Here is a 14,593-nt window from a genome sequence, read left to right as displayed (position 1 = left end):
GATAGCTCCAATTCAGGAAGAATGTGGGGAGGGTGGTACATTTCTGCTGGTAGCAACAGGGTGTCTTTTTGGTCATTGGGATCCCGGTAGGAGACCATGTGCAGTCAGGGTGGGGACAGTATGTGTGATGCTGAGAGCAATGAGTAGTTCTGGCAAGAGCTGTTTGGAATCCGCATTCAGTGAGTAGGTACAAAAGTTCCACCCACAGCTGCTTTCTCAGGAAATCGTTCAAGCGTCTCTCCCACTCCAGCTCATAAGGCACAATAACCACAGGGCACTTGGGTAACATGTGATACTTGAACACCTACCTCCAAACTTTTGTGGGCAGGAGCATCACCTGCCTGGATGATACTCAAATATCTTTCAAATGAAATGGCAGTGTTTTCTTTGACTGTATTACAAAGCTAAAAGATGCAAAGGCTCAGGAGCGGAGGAAGGGGGGGGGCGGTGCACCCTGGGTGTCACCACTGAGGGGGGTGACAAAATGCTGGGCGGCACTCACTGCAGGGCCTGCAGTGTGCCTGAGCCACGCGTCTCTCCTGGGAGTGACGCGGTGGCACATGCGCTGCCCCAGGCGCCCGATCGGCTTGCACCACCACTGCAAAGACTTGGCAAAGGATCTCTCCTCTCAGTCTCCTCTTTTTCAGGCTGAACATACCCAGCTCCTTCAACCGTTCCTCATCAGGCTTGGTTTCCACCCTTGATCATCTTGGTCACCCTCCTCTGCACACGTCCCAACTTGTCAACATGCTTCTTAAATTACGGTGCCCAGAATTGGACACAATATTCCAGGGGCAGCAGAGGAGGAGGCAGCAGCAAGAGTGGCGGTGGGGGAGGGGTATTTTCTGTTTTGCCTCAAGCAGCAAAATGTATTGGGCTGGGTCTGTCCCAGGTCTGATCCTTGACATCTTAGGTAGGAAATGTTCCTAATCTGCACCCAGAATATAGGAACTCCTTCTGTTGAGTAAGAGTCACTGCCAGTCAGTGTAGGACCGTAGTTCTCCAGAGAAGCGGACACGGAGCAATGGATCCAAACTACAAGAAAGAAGATTCCACCTAAACATTAGGAAGAACTTCCTGACAGTAAGAGCTGCTCGACAGTGGAATTTGCTGCCAAGGAGTGTGGTGGAGTCTCCTTCTTTGGAGGTCTTTAAGCAGAGGCTTGACAACCATATGTCAGGAGTGCTCTGATGGTGTTTCCTGCTTGGCAGGGGGTTGGACTCGATGGCCCTTGTGGTCTCTTCCAACTCTATGATTCTATGATTCTCAAACTTTTTTCTCACACTTTCAGAATAAAAATTTGCTCTCATCACCCTGAATATATTTGCATCTTATCTTTTACTCATTTTTTTACATATGATAGTTGGCATTTCTGCTGTTCCAAAAGCCTTTCAAAATATTTATGTTTGCCAGATTTCCATATTTTGACGTCTTTTCATCTTGTTTGGGCCCATATTGGACTTTGAAAGCTTCTTACCACAGATCAAACCTATAGGCTGAGAGACATTGTCATCTCCATCCCACCTGAAACTGAGACTCAGATAGCTATCCATATATTGTTGACAAACTTCCTTTTTTGGAGGTTTGCTTGGGCCTGCTACGGGTGTTGAATAAAACAGGCCTCTCCAGCACTCTGTATGAATGGTGATTCTCGATCAGAACTAGGATGGTCCTCCGTATCACTTGATGCTCTTGCTCTCATTTTGAAAAGATACCTATCCATGTTCTGCAAATAAGTGTGTGTGTGTACTATATTATGCTACACATAAATGTTTAAATGTTTCTTTGATTGTCCTTGAATCTTCTTGCCACACTTGTCATCTTCTCCTGCCATACCCTTTGAGACCCACTGGTGTAGACGAATAAGGCAGCTTCCTAAGTACCTTAAAACAGCCATAGTGTGTGTTTTAGAAACTGATTGGAGAAGGGTTGCAAGGGGAAAGGGGTTTCAACCTCCCCCCACAAAGAATTGTTACTCAAGCTGATATTAGAATGGGGGGAAAGGAGGATAATTTTTTTCTACTGAAGGTCTAATAATCTTCAGAGAAGGTTTAATAACTATCTTTGAGAGTCTAGAAGCCATTTCATCAAGGAAACTGTATGTAACTTAATACAGAATAATAACCACAACCAATTTAATTGGAAAAATGTTGCAAAGGAAATGTTTCACCTTGCTCCCCTGCTGTCCTTGCTCCAATCAGATCTGGATTAAATGCCACATCTGCATTTAAGGTTAAAAGGGGGGGGGGGCTTTGGGAGCTCCAGTCACTGGACTCCTGCATCTTATGTGGTTTGCACCTCCGCTTAGGCCAGGTGCTCCTGTATATGGAAAAGGTTTCTCTTTGAGGGCCGTCCAGGCTGTTGTCTGCAGGAAAGCACGAGGGCAGGGATTCTTATGGCTCCACAGCATATCTTTCTTTCCTCTCTCAATAGCAGGAAGGCTCCCACCTCACTTCCAGCTGTGACTTTTGTTCATTCCACGTTGGATAACATCACATGCCGAAAGTTGGTACAGTTTCAGTTTGGGTTCAGCTCAGAGTTTCCTTATGGTGGGAACCATAATTTGGAGTACTGTGAAGTTAAGGTTGTCTCACCTCAAAAAAGATATTGTAGAGTTGGAAAAGGTTTAGAAAAGGACAAGCAAAATGATTAAGAGGGTGGCGCTTAGCCTGCTAAAACAAGTTTGCACCTCTCATTGAGTTTGTAGACATACTTAAGGTGCATATGTAAGAGACTCGTTTTATAATTATATTTCTGGAATGATTCAGGGCCACCAACTCTATGGGGACGAGGTGCTTTTGCTCCCCCAATATCTGTTGGCTGCCCCCCCTCAATGCTGATTGGGACAGGAGTCCAAGCATGGAGCAGAGCTTCAGTGGTCAGTTCCTCCTGAGCAGGAGAGGAGGGGCTGCTGGCCATTGAAGCCACAGCGCTCTGGGCTGACAATGTAATGTCCCGCACATTGCAGGCCAGGCACATGACGTCAGACACAATCTTGGGCATAAGTCAATGCCTCTGGAATAATAATAATAATAAATTTTATTTATGCCCCACCTTCCCCAGCCAAGGCCAGGCTCAGGGCGGCTAACAAGCAATAATAAAAACAAGTTGCATGAATACAACTTAAAAACAAGATTAAAATACAACATTAAAACATTAAAATGCAGCCTCATCACAGGAGGAAAAAGGAAAAAGAAAGAGGGGGAGGGAATCAAACTGATTCTAAGCCAAAGGCCAGGCGGAACAACTCTGTCTTGCAAGCCCTGCGGAAAGAAATAAGATCCCGCAGGGCCCTGGTCTCATGAGGCAGAGCATTCCACCAGTGTTGAAAAGGCCCTGGCTCTGGTTGAGGCTAATCTAACTTCCTTAGGGCCCAGGACCTCTAGGAATGATTCATGTTCTTATGTAGCTGCATTGTTTTATACTTTCTGGATGTGCCATGATCATACTTTAAAACAGTTGTGTTCCAAGTTATAAATCAAGCACTACTAGTTGTTGTTTCATTTTGTTTTCCAATGTATTTATTATCTATTTAAAAAATAGCACTAGCAAATTTTTATTCTGAAAGTGTGGCCCAGAGAACAAAGTTTGAGAAGCACTGCCTTATGGAGACTGACCTGATACCTCCTGTTAGCGCTGCCACTCTAAGGAGTTGAAAGGACCACTGCCCTATTCTGCAGCCAGGGTTGTTGGGCAGTCCTCCATCTTCTGGCCTGGATGGTCCATGAAGAGGGGGCACTGGCTCCCAGGCTCTGTCTCTTGTTCCTCTGAGTCTGCCCCAGAGCTGCATTTTCATATCATGGACCAATAACGTGGCCGTCCTTGCCTCTCCGTGTAATTCTGATTGTGTGAGGAACTGGAAAAATCACGTAGGGCTTAAATGTAAATGAGTTGATTGTAAGCTTCTTACAATGACCTGCCTTCATTGCTGCACTGCACTTTATTTTATTTATTTCATAAAATTTATACACCTCAAAGCAGTTTACAAAAAAATGAAACAATACAATTATTGGTAAAACAGTTAAAAACAACTATTTAACACATTCAAGAATTAAAATTGGGGATAAACTGAAAACCAATTAAAAAACACACCAACCTTCTACTTATTTGGGCACAAAGAACAGAGGGCTCAAAAACGGGCTCTGAATACCAGTTGCTGGAAGTCTCCCGCGCAGAGAGCGCTGATGGACTAAGGTTTGGCTCATGGGTTTCCTGGAGTCATCCAGGGGCCACTGTGAGAACAGGAAGTGGGGCTCGATGGCTGTGGGGCTGATCCAGCAGTCAGGCTTTTCTCATGCGCCTATGCTTTTATTTTTTTAAAAAAGAATGAGGATGATGCAGTCGTAGAGGCTTTTGCCCCTCCCTTGGCTTCCATAAGGAATGTTAGAATGACACCGATAAGAGGGGTAGGGGTGAAAGACTGTCCGGCTGCATTCATATCTACTGGGAAATGCCATTTCAGATGTGTGCTGCACAGATAAAATGTTCTGATGTCATCCAATTGCTTAATGGAACGGCAAGTTCTCAAAATATCACAAAGATTACATGGTTCTTTGATATTCTCCAACGTGGCTTGGGAATTAAGCAATGGAAGCAGCATTTTGTTGCAGTGAAACTCATCAGTAGCAACTGATTGAGAAAATGTGAATTTGTAATTGACCAGCAAATTCCTCTTTTTCAGTTCTGCCCCTGAGCAGCGAAGCGGAAAGGATTCTTGCAGGCTGGTAGCCAGAAGTATTGTGGTGGGGAACCTAAAGGAGTACCTGGGTCCTTGCAGACATCCTTTTCATTATGCACTCAGGATGCGATCTGGGTGGTCATACACATTCCCACTTTCAACACCATTTTATTTATTTGTTTATTTATGGCATTTATATATCGCGGAATCGTTATATGGCTATTTCAACTAAAGGTGGCGCTGTGTCCAGCTCTTGTGCAAGGTTCTTTTACAATGAAGCTGGTCCTCTGCTAAGCAGCCATTTGCAACCGACTTCTTCTCTTCAATAGCCTTGCAGCAGCAGCAGCAGCACTAGCATTGTATTGTTTGCTCCTGCAAAGGTTTTGGGGTGGGCCTACTCATTCATTTCCAACCAGTGCATACCTTGTAACTTTTCATACCACAAATGTTCTGAGGGTGGTTTTTTTGTCAAGCTTTTGTTGTATGATAGCCCACCCCCCTCCCAGACAGCAATATGGTAGCAATCAGAGCCCATCCTAGAACAACTGATAAATTAGAATAGATCCACCACAAACACCAGTTTGGAAAGGCTGGAGGTGGAGGGCTGAGGCAGAACAGTCACGTCCCAAATGCAGGCAGCCTAATATGTTCAAATTTATGAAATAAAGCCAAATATTCATAAAATAGCATTTCCAGTGCAATCCTATATTCAGAATTAAATGAGTTCAATCCTACTCCCAGGGGAGTGTCTATAGGATTGCAGCCTGCAAATTACAAATAAGGGCCTGGGCTGTGCCTGTTATCTCAGTGGCTCTGCCCATTTTGGCCCAACTCTTGACCAGTCGAAGCCTGCTTACTGCTTAATGGGTGGAGTGAGGCATGCACACTTTCCCCTGCATTTATACCCATGATTAGGTCAGGGACAAGAGCAGGACATGAATGAAACTCTTGTTCCCAGCAACTGGCATCCAAGGCAGCGTACAACCATCATGACTTGCAGCCACTGATTTGAATAATGCCCACCATGACCTCTTGTAGCAAATTCCATAGTTTAACTATGTGCTCTGTTAAAAAAAAAAGGAGTTGGAACATCTGCTTTGCACACAGATGGTCCCAGGTTCAACACCGCAACTCAGTGAGATCTTGTTGCTTAGCTAGAACAGGAAGCCCCTGTATACCTCCTGTTCTAGACGAACCAGTGGCCAGCCTGGGTGGACTGAGAAGGTGCTTCACAGGGAATCTGCCACCTGCTTTCCTTTCCAGGTGCACAGTTGGCAGTGCTCTTTAAGGCTGTGCACTGGCAGCCCTGTCTCTACCTGCCCTCACATCTAACATCAGGTATGCCATCAATTGTGAGGCAAGTGAGCATAGCTTAGGGAAAATACCCTAACAGGCCAAATTTGAATCCTTGGTTTGTCGAGTTTAGTCCCAGTGCATTTCTTATGTTTCCAAGGAAGACTGCCGCCCTGTTCTGGTCCCACCTCGGAGTCTAGGAAGCAGGGAAGACATCTCAAGTGAGTCATTTCCTCTGAGGACTTTTGAGCAAGGCAGGCCTGTTGTCTCAGCACCGTGGAGAGCTCCTAGGGAACAACTTGCTCTGCCTTCAGTAAGCTCTCCGGAGTGTTTGTTGTGTTCCTCTGTGCAGCAAGGCCCAACATGGGTGTAAGTAAAGGTTCTGAAGGCTGTGCTCTGAAGAACAAAGCTCTGTAGCTGCTCCAGCAAGGAACAAACTGAAACTGAGTCCATTTACAGAAGTAGCAGCAGGTGCAACATAATTGTTAGCTCCACCTGTGCTGCAAGATGTTGCCCTACCTAAAGGGGCCCAGCCTCCTCCAGTAATCTACTGCAACAAAGTGGGGGAAGCCCCAGGTCTTTCTTGTTCTTCTCCAGCGGAGTCCTCCGAGTCAGAGAATGGCAGTGCCACATCCCCAGGCAGGAATGGGTGGGGCACTGGCCCCACAGATTCACCTGAGAGCCTTTGTGGGGCTGGCCCTGCTTACCCTTCCACTTCAGAGTCCATGCCCTCATCTGGAGGCAATGACACTGAGACGCTTAAGAGGGCCAGCCCCCCAATCCCTGACACACAGAGGGCTGGGCTGTTTGGAACCCCTTGTGGGTTCTGTGGGCCAGGTCATTCTCATGGGCTGAACTGGGCAGGTAACGGCCTCTGTGGCCTCCCACCTGGCGTGCTCTCTGTGCCACTGAACTGGTGGGGCAGGGGGAGGGGAATGTGGTTCTCTGGGCTCAAAGAAAGGTGCCTGTGAGGGTCCTGCTCTGGCATCAGGCTCAGAGTGAAGAACCCGACTTGGCTTCTTAGCTACTGACGCGGCAGCTTTCCACTTGGCGTCCTGGTTGTGAAGAAGGGCCCCTTCCATCCCCAGAAAAATCAGCTCCCTTCCCAGCGCCAGAGTTCCAAGAGGGGATCTTCTATGAAGCTGCCCAGTTTTGCTGATTGGACCTGATGGGCCGGACTAGATGACCCGCTGGATCCCTTCTAACTCTGCAATTCTGTGATTCATTGGTTTTTTTAAATGTATTTTTAAAAAAGATTTTCTTGGTTTACAAAAGTATGTGCAATCTCTCTCTTTTTTCAAGTAACATTTTTTACAGATCAGTTTCATTTGTTGAAACATTAGGAAGAAAAGGGGGAAAGAGGTGGAGGGGGAAAGGTGGGTGGGGTCAGGTGGCAATGTTTCTATTTTACTTCATATATGTATGGGGTTTGGTGTCAGCATCGCCTGTGTAGGTTCTCTGCTATATGCTTGTGTTCCTTTGGTGGTGAGAGAGGTTGGGGGTGGCCTAGGGGGTGGCTGTTCATTTGTGATTGGCTGTGGTGGTCTTTGTTTTCAAGTATGAGTAGGGTGGGTGGGTGTTTTGGATCAGGTTAGCCATACAGTGGCACCTCAGATTAAGAACTTAATTCGTTCCGGAGGTCCGTTCTTAACCTGAAACCGTTTTTAACCTGAAGCACCTCTTTAGCTAATGGGGCCTCCTGCCGCCGCCACTGCACGATTTCTGTTCTCATCCTGAAGCAAAGTTCTTAACTCAAGGTACTATTTCTAGGTTAGCAGAGTCTGAAACCTGAAGCGTCTGTAACCCGAGGTACCACTGTATTGATTTGTATGCTGTTGGTGGATTTTTGTTACTGTCTTGTTGGGCTGTGTATGTGATAAAGGCTGTGTATGTGATAAAGTCTTCTTCTATTTGTCCCCATGTCAGTTTCAGTTTGTTGGTTAGTTTTTTCTAATAAGGCCGTTTCCCATACTATTTGGTACCATTGGTCCATGCTTACTCTTGACAGGTCATACCAGTGTCTGGTTATGATGTTTCTGGCTGGTGAGTTCTGAGTTCTGGTTACGAGTTCTTTGTGGTGTAAATGGGCATTATTGTCTTGGTTCTGTGATTCATTGTGAGTAAACTTGAATGAGTGGAGTGAATATGTTAGGATTAGTTCAGTTTTAGAGCCACAGTGACTGGATTTATTTTGCATTCCGTCTGGAGCTTCTGCCTGCTTCCCCCCTGCATTTGCTCCAGTCCCCTGGTCATTCTGAGTGCCATTTCTGACTTTCCCCATCTCTGCAATATCTCTTTTGAGTCTGGTTGCACTTTGTGAAGCTACAGGAATCCTGATGCTAGATTTATTTGCCCCATATGTCTGTGACATCTTTATCTTGCTCATCTGTCAGCTCCCGCCTTAGCTCACTTTCCCACAACTTTTAAAAGCTTTCACACGGTAACATTTCAAAATCCAGTTGTAACAGTCTATTATTTGTACCCTGACATTTTCAAAAGTATTATTGCAAGTCCCAAGGCTCTTTGTACTGGAAACGGAGTCCTTCTCACTGTTTACTTATTTCATGCCAACAACTTATTGGCTAACTTGTACAGTTTCTCCTTGGCATGAGCAATAGGTGATCGTGATTCTAGTTGTTGAATCACTGCCCGTTAGGAGCCATAACTAGGTCCAGATACATTATGTGTCTCTGTGACTCCTATCAGATTGTTGTCCTGTGATGACTCCCCAGTGTTGTGATAAGGCCTAGGACTGACGTGGGCAAAGCTACAGATGGGGCACACATGGAAATCATGTCCTCTTTGGAGATTCACCAGGATTTCCTCCCTAGCGAAAGCTAGGGCATGACATTTCATCCTAGGGCGTTCCAACTTTTTTCCTGATGGAAAGAGCCCTTTTCTCTCCCTGGCTTCCCTGGATGAGCAATTGATCTGCAGTTTTTGCATAAAAACTGCTGCTGAGATCCAAAGTGAGATTTAAGGTGAATCAGCTTTCCTGTTGTTCCTGTGTGGTTATCGCTGCAGCAAAGCATATTTTCTTCCACGAAGTGACAACCTTCCCATCAACTGTGAAATGGTGGGCAGGGAAAAGGTGAAAAACACATTTTTTAATGTGTTGATTTATATCACAAGATGTATATACTGCTTGATTGCAATAAAATCTCAAAGTCACTTACAAAAAATCACTTGCACTATTTCTCTACGCAAAAGTGTGCCCTCCCCCCCCCCCACATTTTGGCTGCACACACACCATATATTGGAAGCACAGTTAAAGCACATGCCCCCCCCCCCCACCCTCAGAATGCTGGGAACTTCTTTAAATGCATGGTACATATGCAGCCTTTGTTTACAGAAACTGGCTGTTGGAGATTTGTAACACACTTTTGCATGCCTGCTGGGCAGTTAACCTCTCTTGCCTTGCCTTCTAAAGCAGGATGTGTTTATGAAAAGCAGGGTGTTGCTGGCTTTCTATGCTGGCAATAATAGTTTGCTTTCCCAAAGTCTTATTCTTATGAAAGTTCAATAGAATGATTTATCTCACAATAAATCTGATTCCACTTATATTTCCCTCTACTAGTGAACTTGCCTGTCTCTGTTCCTTATAACTGTGCTTTTATGTGTGTATTTCCCCATCAGATTAGTTTCCACACTTCTTGATGCCAGCTTTGTAATACTTCCAGTTTTTAGCAATAATAAGTCTTGAACTGATGAATTAAAAAGTTGCCAAGTATTTGTCCATCAAATACAAGTAATAAAGCCAATTCTGGGTTGGGCTGTAAAAGGGGATACAAATTGAACTGACTTATACTACAGAATCACAGAGGGGGAATCTCCAAGTGATCTAGTCCACCACTAGCCTACAACATCCTACTAGCCTACAACATCCTTGCTAGGTGGTCAGCCAGCCCTCTGCTTAAAAACCTCTAATGAACATTTTGTGAATGCTGTGTTTTCACCCATTTATTAACTGCTTTGAGTATAAATGAGAGAAATGGAAGCAAATAAATATAAAAAATATATGCACCAACCTTTTCTGCTAGGTAGTTCCTCACTCTGTGCACTGGCTGCTAGTGTGGTGTTGTTGTTGTTTGTTGTTGTTGTTTCTAGCCTCCGTCTGTCTTGACTTGAGACAATGGAGTGCACCTCTGGGGGTGAAGTCACACTGCTGCATTAGTGGTACTGAACTGCCACATGTGCCTAGGTGTGGCTGGTGGTTGCTGCCTCTGTTCCGATGAACTAAACAATTGAAGAAGAAACCAAGTGAGGGGGGAATTGTCTGTTTTTGTGCATCTTTGTGCTTTTTGAAGCAGACAGCTTAATTTTTTAGCTTTGGCAACAATCCAAGCCTAACCATACCTTAAGTCCAAATCTGGTGTGTGCCTCTGATTTCTGCACTATTTTTATGTAGTGTACACTGCTACTAAAGTTTCAAGTCTTTGAACGAGACATCTTGGCTAGTACCTTCCAATGAGTTCAATGAGGCTAATGCTGGTGACACACACAGCTGGCTCATTGAATGAAATTGATAACCCTTGATAACCCTTTCCTGTTAAGCCACCCTAAGGGCTTCTCAAACTTTTGGTATCGCAGCCCACAAATCCAAATCCACCACTCTCTGCTGCCTTGGTCAGACCACACCTGGAATACTGTGTCCAATTCTGGACATACCACAATTTAAGAAGGATGTTGACAAGCTGGAACGTTGACAGGTGAGGACAATGCAAATGATCAAGGGTCTGGAAAATAAGTCTTGTGAGGAGCACTTGAAGGAGCTGGGTAGGTTTAGCCTGGAAAAGGAGGTGGCTGAAGAGATATGAATGACATCTTCAAATATCTAAAGGGCTGTCACATGGAAGATGGAGCAAGCTTGTTTTCTCTTGCTCTGGAGGGGAGGATTCAAACCAATGGCTTCAAGTTGCAAGAAAGGAGATTCGGACTAAACATCAGGAAGACCTTTCTGACAGTCAGAGCTGTTTGACAGGGGAACAGACTCTCTCAGGAGGTTGTGGCCTCGCTTTCCTTGGAGGTTTTTAAGCAGAGGCTGGGTGGCCATCTGTCATGGATGCTGCAGCTGAGATTCCTGCATTGCAGGGGGTTGGACTAGATGACCCTCGGGGTCTCTTCCAACTCTTATGATTCTATGGTATGGTGAGCCATCAACTTAATTAGCACAAGGGCAGAGGGTGTGCTTACAAATAAGAAGGTGGCAACCCCTTGGTGCTGAGGCAGCCATTTCCTGCTTGATGCATCTAGCATGGCCATGACCCAAACCCAGAGCGAGTGTTTCTGGAGGCATCTGGGCCACCACACGGTTGTCCGCTGCTTTCCTTTGCTCCTTCTAAAGGCCAGCCGCTGTGTGCCTCTTGCAGCCACCACCCTAGTTTCCCATGAAAGGCCAGCAGAATATTTTGCTTGCAGCCTGGCTCCTCTTGGTAGTGAGTTATTGGGACAGGTCAAAGGCTTTCCTCTTGGCCCCAGTCGGCCTGGACTTTCTCTGCTGGTGCAGCACCTGGGATGTGGAGGATGACGCCCTGTTTTGGAAGGGGTTTTCGTGGAGTCCTCAGCTGAAGGCCTTGGAGGCAGTGAAGGGGGTCCCCAAATACCTCGCCGCACCCCTGCTTCTCATTGGAATAAATGACCATACAAGTTACCCCGCTCAGATAGTCTTAATTGGTAACAAATCTTTCCCCATATTCTTAAAATGAAGCCCAATTTCCGCAACGCGCCTGACTCACAAGAGGCTCTGAAAGTGACCACGGAACCTTCCACGAAGAACTCTGCCCCGGAGTGGCCTGAAAGGGGCTGGGAGCCTCTCTGCCCCCGAGGGGTCCTCATCCCCCCCCGGCCCGGCCCGGCCCACTTCGAGGGACCCGCGGGGGGTCGCGCCGCCCTCCCCTCGAGGTTGGCCCGGGAGGGGCGAGGGGGACGCGGCCTCGGAGCCCGGCGCTCTCTCGGGGGAGCATCGAGGGCCTCGCCGGCCCCTTCCCGGAGGAAAGGGGCGGCCCGAGGGGGTCGCCGGCGGCCTCCGCCCGCCTCGGGGCGGCGCCGGCAGCTCAGGGCTCTTCTGGCCCCGCCCGCCCGAGTCTTAAGAAGGAGCCTCGACGGGAGCGCGAGGCGCGGACGCCCACCCGGCAGGCAGGCAGGCAGGTGAGTGAGTCCGGCCGGGGGCCGCGGGGCGGGAGCGGAGCCGGAGTCCCGGCAGGAGTCCCCGCCTTCCGACTCGCACGGCGCTCCGCACGTGCTGCTTGTTTCCGAGTCGAGGAAAGAGATTTCAGGGGGCCGCGTGAAAGCCGGCGTGGGGCCGGGAGGGGGCGGCCCTTCGGGACTTGGGGTCGGGATGCCCCTCGGCCCTGGCTGCGCGGGGCTCGGGGAGCCCCTCCGGGCGGCTGGGGCGCAGGCAGGCAGCCCCTCGGAGCCGAGCGAGCCCGGGCGCCGGGGCCTCGGCCCGCCCTTCCCCTTCCCCAGCGCCGGAGCTCCGACCGCCTGCGGGGCGGCGGAGGCAGGTTCGAATCCGCCCTCCGTGGGGAAGCCCCCGACGCCGCCTCCAGGGAGGACGGGCGAAGCTTCTCTTGGGCTCCGTCACTTCAGGCTGCAGGTGGGGGGGCTGCTTCTGTGGGGGACCCCCCCTTGCCAAACCTCCCTGCCAGGAGGGGAAACGGTTTGTCCGAAGACGCCTACGCAGAACCCCACCCTCTAACGTTCTGCGCGCGGGGCGAGTGCCCTGAGGACTTCCACGTCTCCCACTCAGCACCCTCTTGCATAGATGCCTTCTGCCACGAGCACCGGGCATAAATGGATCAAGACACAAACTGATCTCTCCTCTGGAGATTTCAGTGCTACCGAAAGTAGCCATCGCGGCTAATAGAACTGAAAGCCACGCTTTATTTTGTAAATAATTAATTCTATTTCATAGAATCACAGAGTTGTAGAGTTGGAAGGGACCCCGAGGGTCATCGAGTCCAACCCCCTGCAATGCAAGAATCTCAGCAAAGCATCCAGGACAGAACTGATATTCTGCTTAATTTTTTTTAACCACCTCCAAGTGGTTTATAATTAAAAATAAAAATAAAATATCCAAATTATCATCATACATCTTTACAACTACATATAAGTGGGAGGGGGGAAACTCCCTCCTCCCCTTTTTGCACAGACAGCACTCAGGAATTTGAGAGTCACATAATGTTGTTTTGTCTTTCTGAGGGTTCTGGCTGCCTTTGCAGAAAATGGATGTTCCCAAAAGGCCATCCAGTCCACATGCTTTTAGACTGCCTTTGGCACTGGATTTACTATCTTCTCCTTTGTTTGTAAAGGCAACAAAGGTTCACCAGACTGCAGAGAATGCTCCCTTTGTCTTTTGTCCTCTGGTGATGCACGACTTCTGGATTGGTTTTTTGTTAAAGCCAATTTCTCGGCCTCTCTGTTATACCATTTCTGGATGGCTATTCCTTTTCAAGTCTTTGCTATTTGAGTCCTTTCTAGAAAGCAATACTTGGAAAGCTGTGTTTGTTCTCTCTCTTGATACATTGCTAGTGAGCCGTACCCATAATGCGAAGACTGTAAGGGCAGGAAAGCTTTGAATGAGAAGAGAGATAAAGGGGCAGTGAAGAGAGACACCAGGCTGTCCAGATGCATCATTGTGATGCCCAGTTGCTCCCACTTAAGGCTTTGTAGTGGGCTCCATTGCAGTGGGTGGATCCCCCAGAGCAGCCCTGTGTCAGCACAGGACACAGATGGGCCAAGGAATTTTGTAAGTGTCCCAGACAGGTGCTGCTATTGTGTAGCCTGTTAACAATCAATGCCGTTTTATTTTGTTTATTGCATTACTATGTTTGCCAGTGAGATGCTGGTATCAAGGCCTGCTAGCCTTCCCACTTCCTCAGGTGATGAGAAATCTAGAGAGCTTTCTTTTCATGAAATCCCTCACCCAAGGCTCCCGTCCTGAGTAAACCAAGGTCACAACCACACCACACATTTGAAACGCATGGCTTCTGCCACCCAAGAGCTGTAGTTTACATGGCACAGAGATACAGTTTCCAGCACCCTTAACAAACTATGGCTCCCAGGATTCTTGGGGAGGAACCACATGTTTTAAATGTTTTTGTATGTGGGGTGCAGCCGTGAGCTAAGGCATCCTCATGTGGATCAATAACCAACTGAAACAGCAGGAAGCAGAATGGAAGTATGGACAGTTGTCACAGAGAATCTGTATTGCCTCACTTTGCCTTTTAACTTCCTCATAAATAGCCTAGAGTCCAGGGTGAGCTGTGAGGTGCTGGATTTTCCAGATTGTCTCTCTAAAGGAGTAACTGGGAGGCCAAATGGCAAATGGGGTTTGATGCATGCAGGGGTAAAATGTTGTGCAGGCAGGGGGTGGAGGGAGAATCCCAACTTTGCACGCGTGTGTGTATATGATTGTGGTCTGAATGGGCAATGACTGACCACTAAAGGGATCTTGGCTTTGTGGTGGACAGCTCAGTGTGAATGCTGAACAGCTGCTGTGAAAAAGTCAGAATTCATGTTGGGGATCAATAACAAAGGAGTAAAAAATAAAACTGCTGAGAAAAGGATGCAAGGATGCCTGAATGCAAATCTGTGGTGCAACTGCAGTTGGATTGCTGCGTG

At 47.6% G+C, this 14,593-nt stretch overlaps 1 protein-coding gene across 4 annotated transcripts in view; it reads left to right on the top strand.

Moving 5' to 3' along the window:
• The first annotated feature begins 12,031 nt into the window (after positions 1-12,031).
• Positions 12,032-14,593, top strand: part of PLAT (plasminogen activator, tissue type) — a 36,324-nt gene continuing 33,762 nt past the window's right edge. The window contains exons 1-2 of one of the 4 annotated variants that reach the window (XM_083753292.1): positions 12,032-12,118; positions 13,502-13,718. The gene's annotated coding sequence lies outside the window, so the exon portion shown is untranslated. Of the gene's footprint in view, positions 12,119-13,492; positions 13,719-14,593 lie in introns of those variants that run through there. The other 3 variants (XM_083753295.1, XM_083753294.1, XM_083753293.1) reach the window with 3 other exon arrangements.

The sequence above is a fragment of the Podarcis gaigeae genome (genome assembly GCF_964106915.1).
Source record: "Podarcis gaigeae genome assembly, chromosome: 8".
NCBI lineage: Eukaryota > Metazoa > Chordata > Lepidosauria > Squamata > Lacertidae > Podarcis > Podarcis gaigeae.
This window is presented reverse-complemented; position numbering and strand designations above follow the sequence as displayed.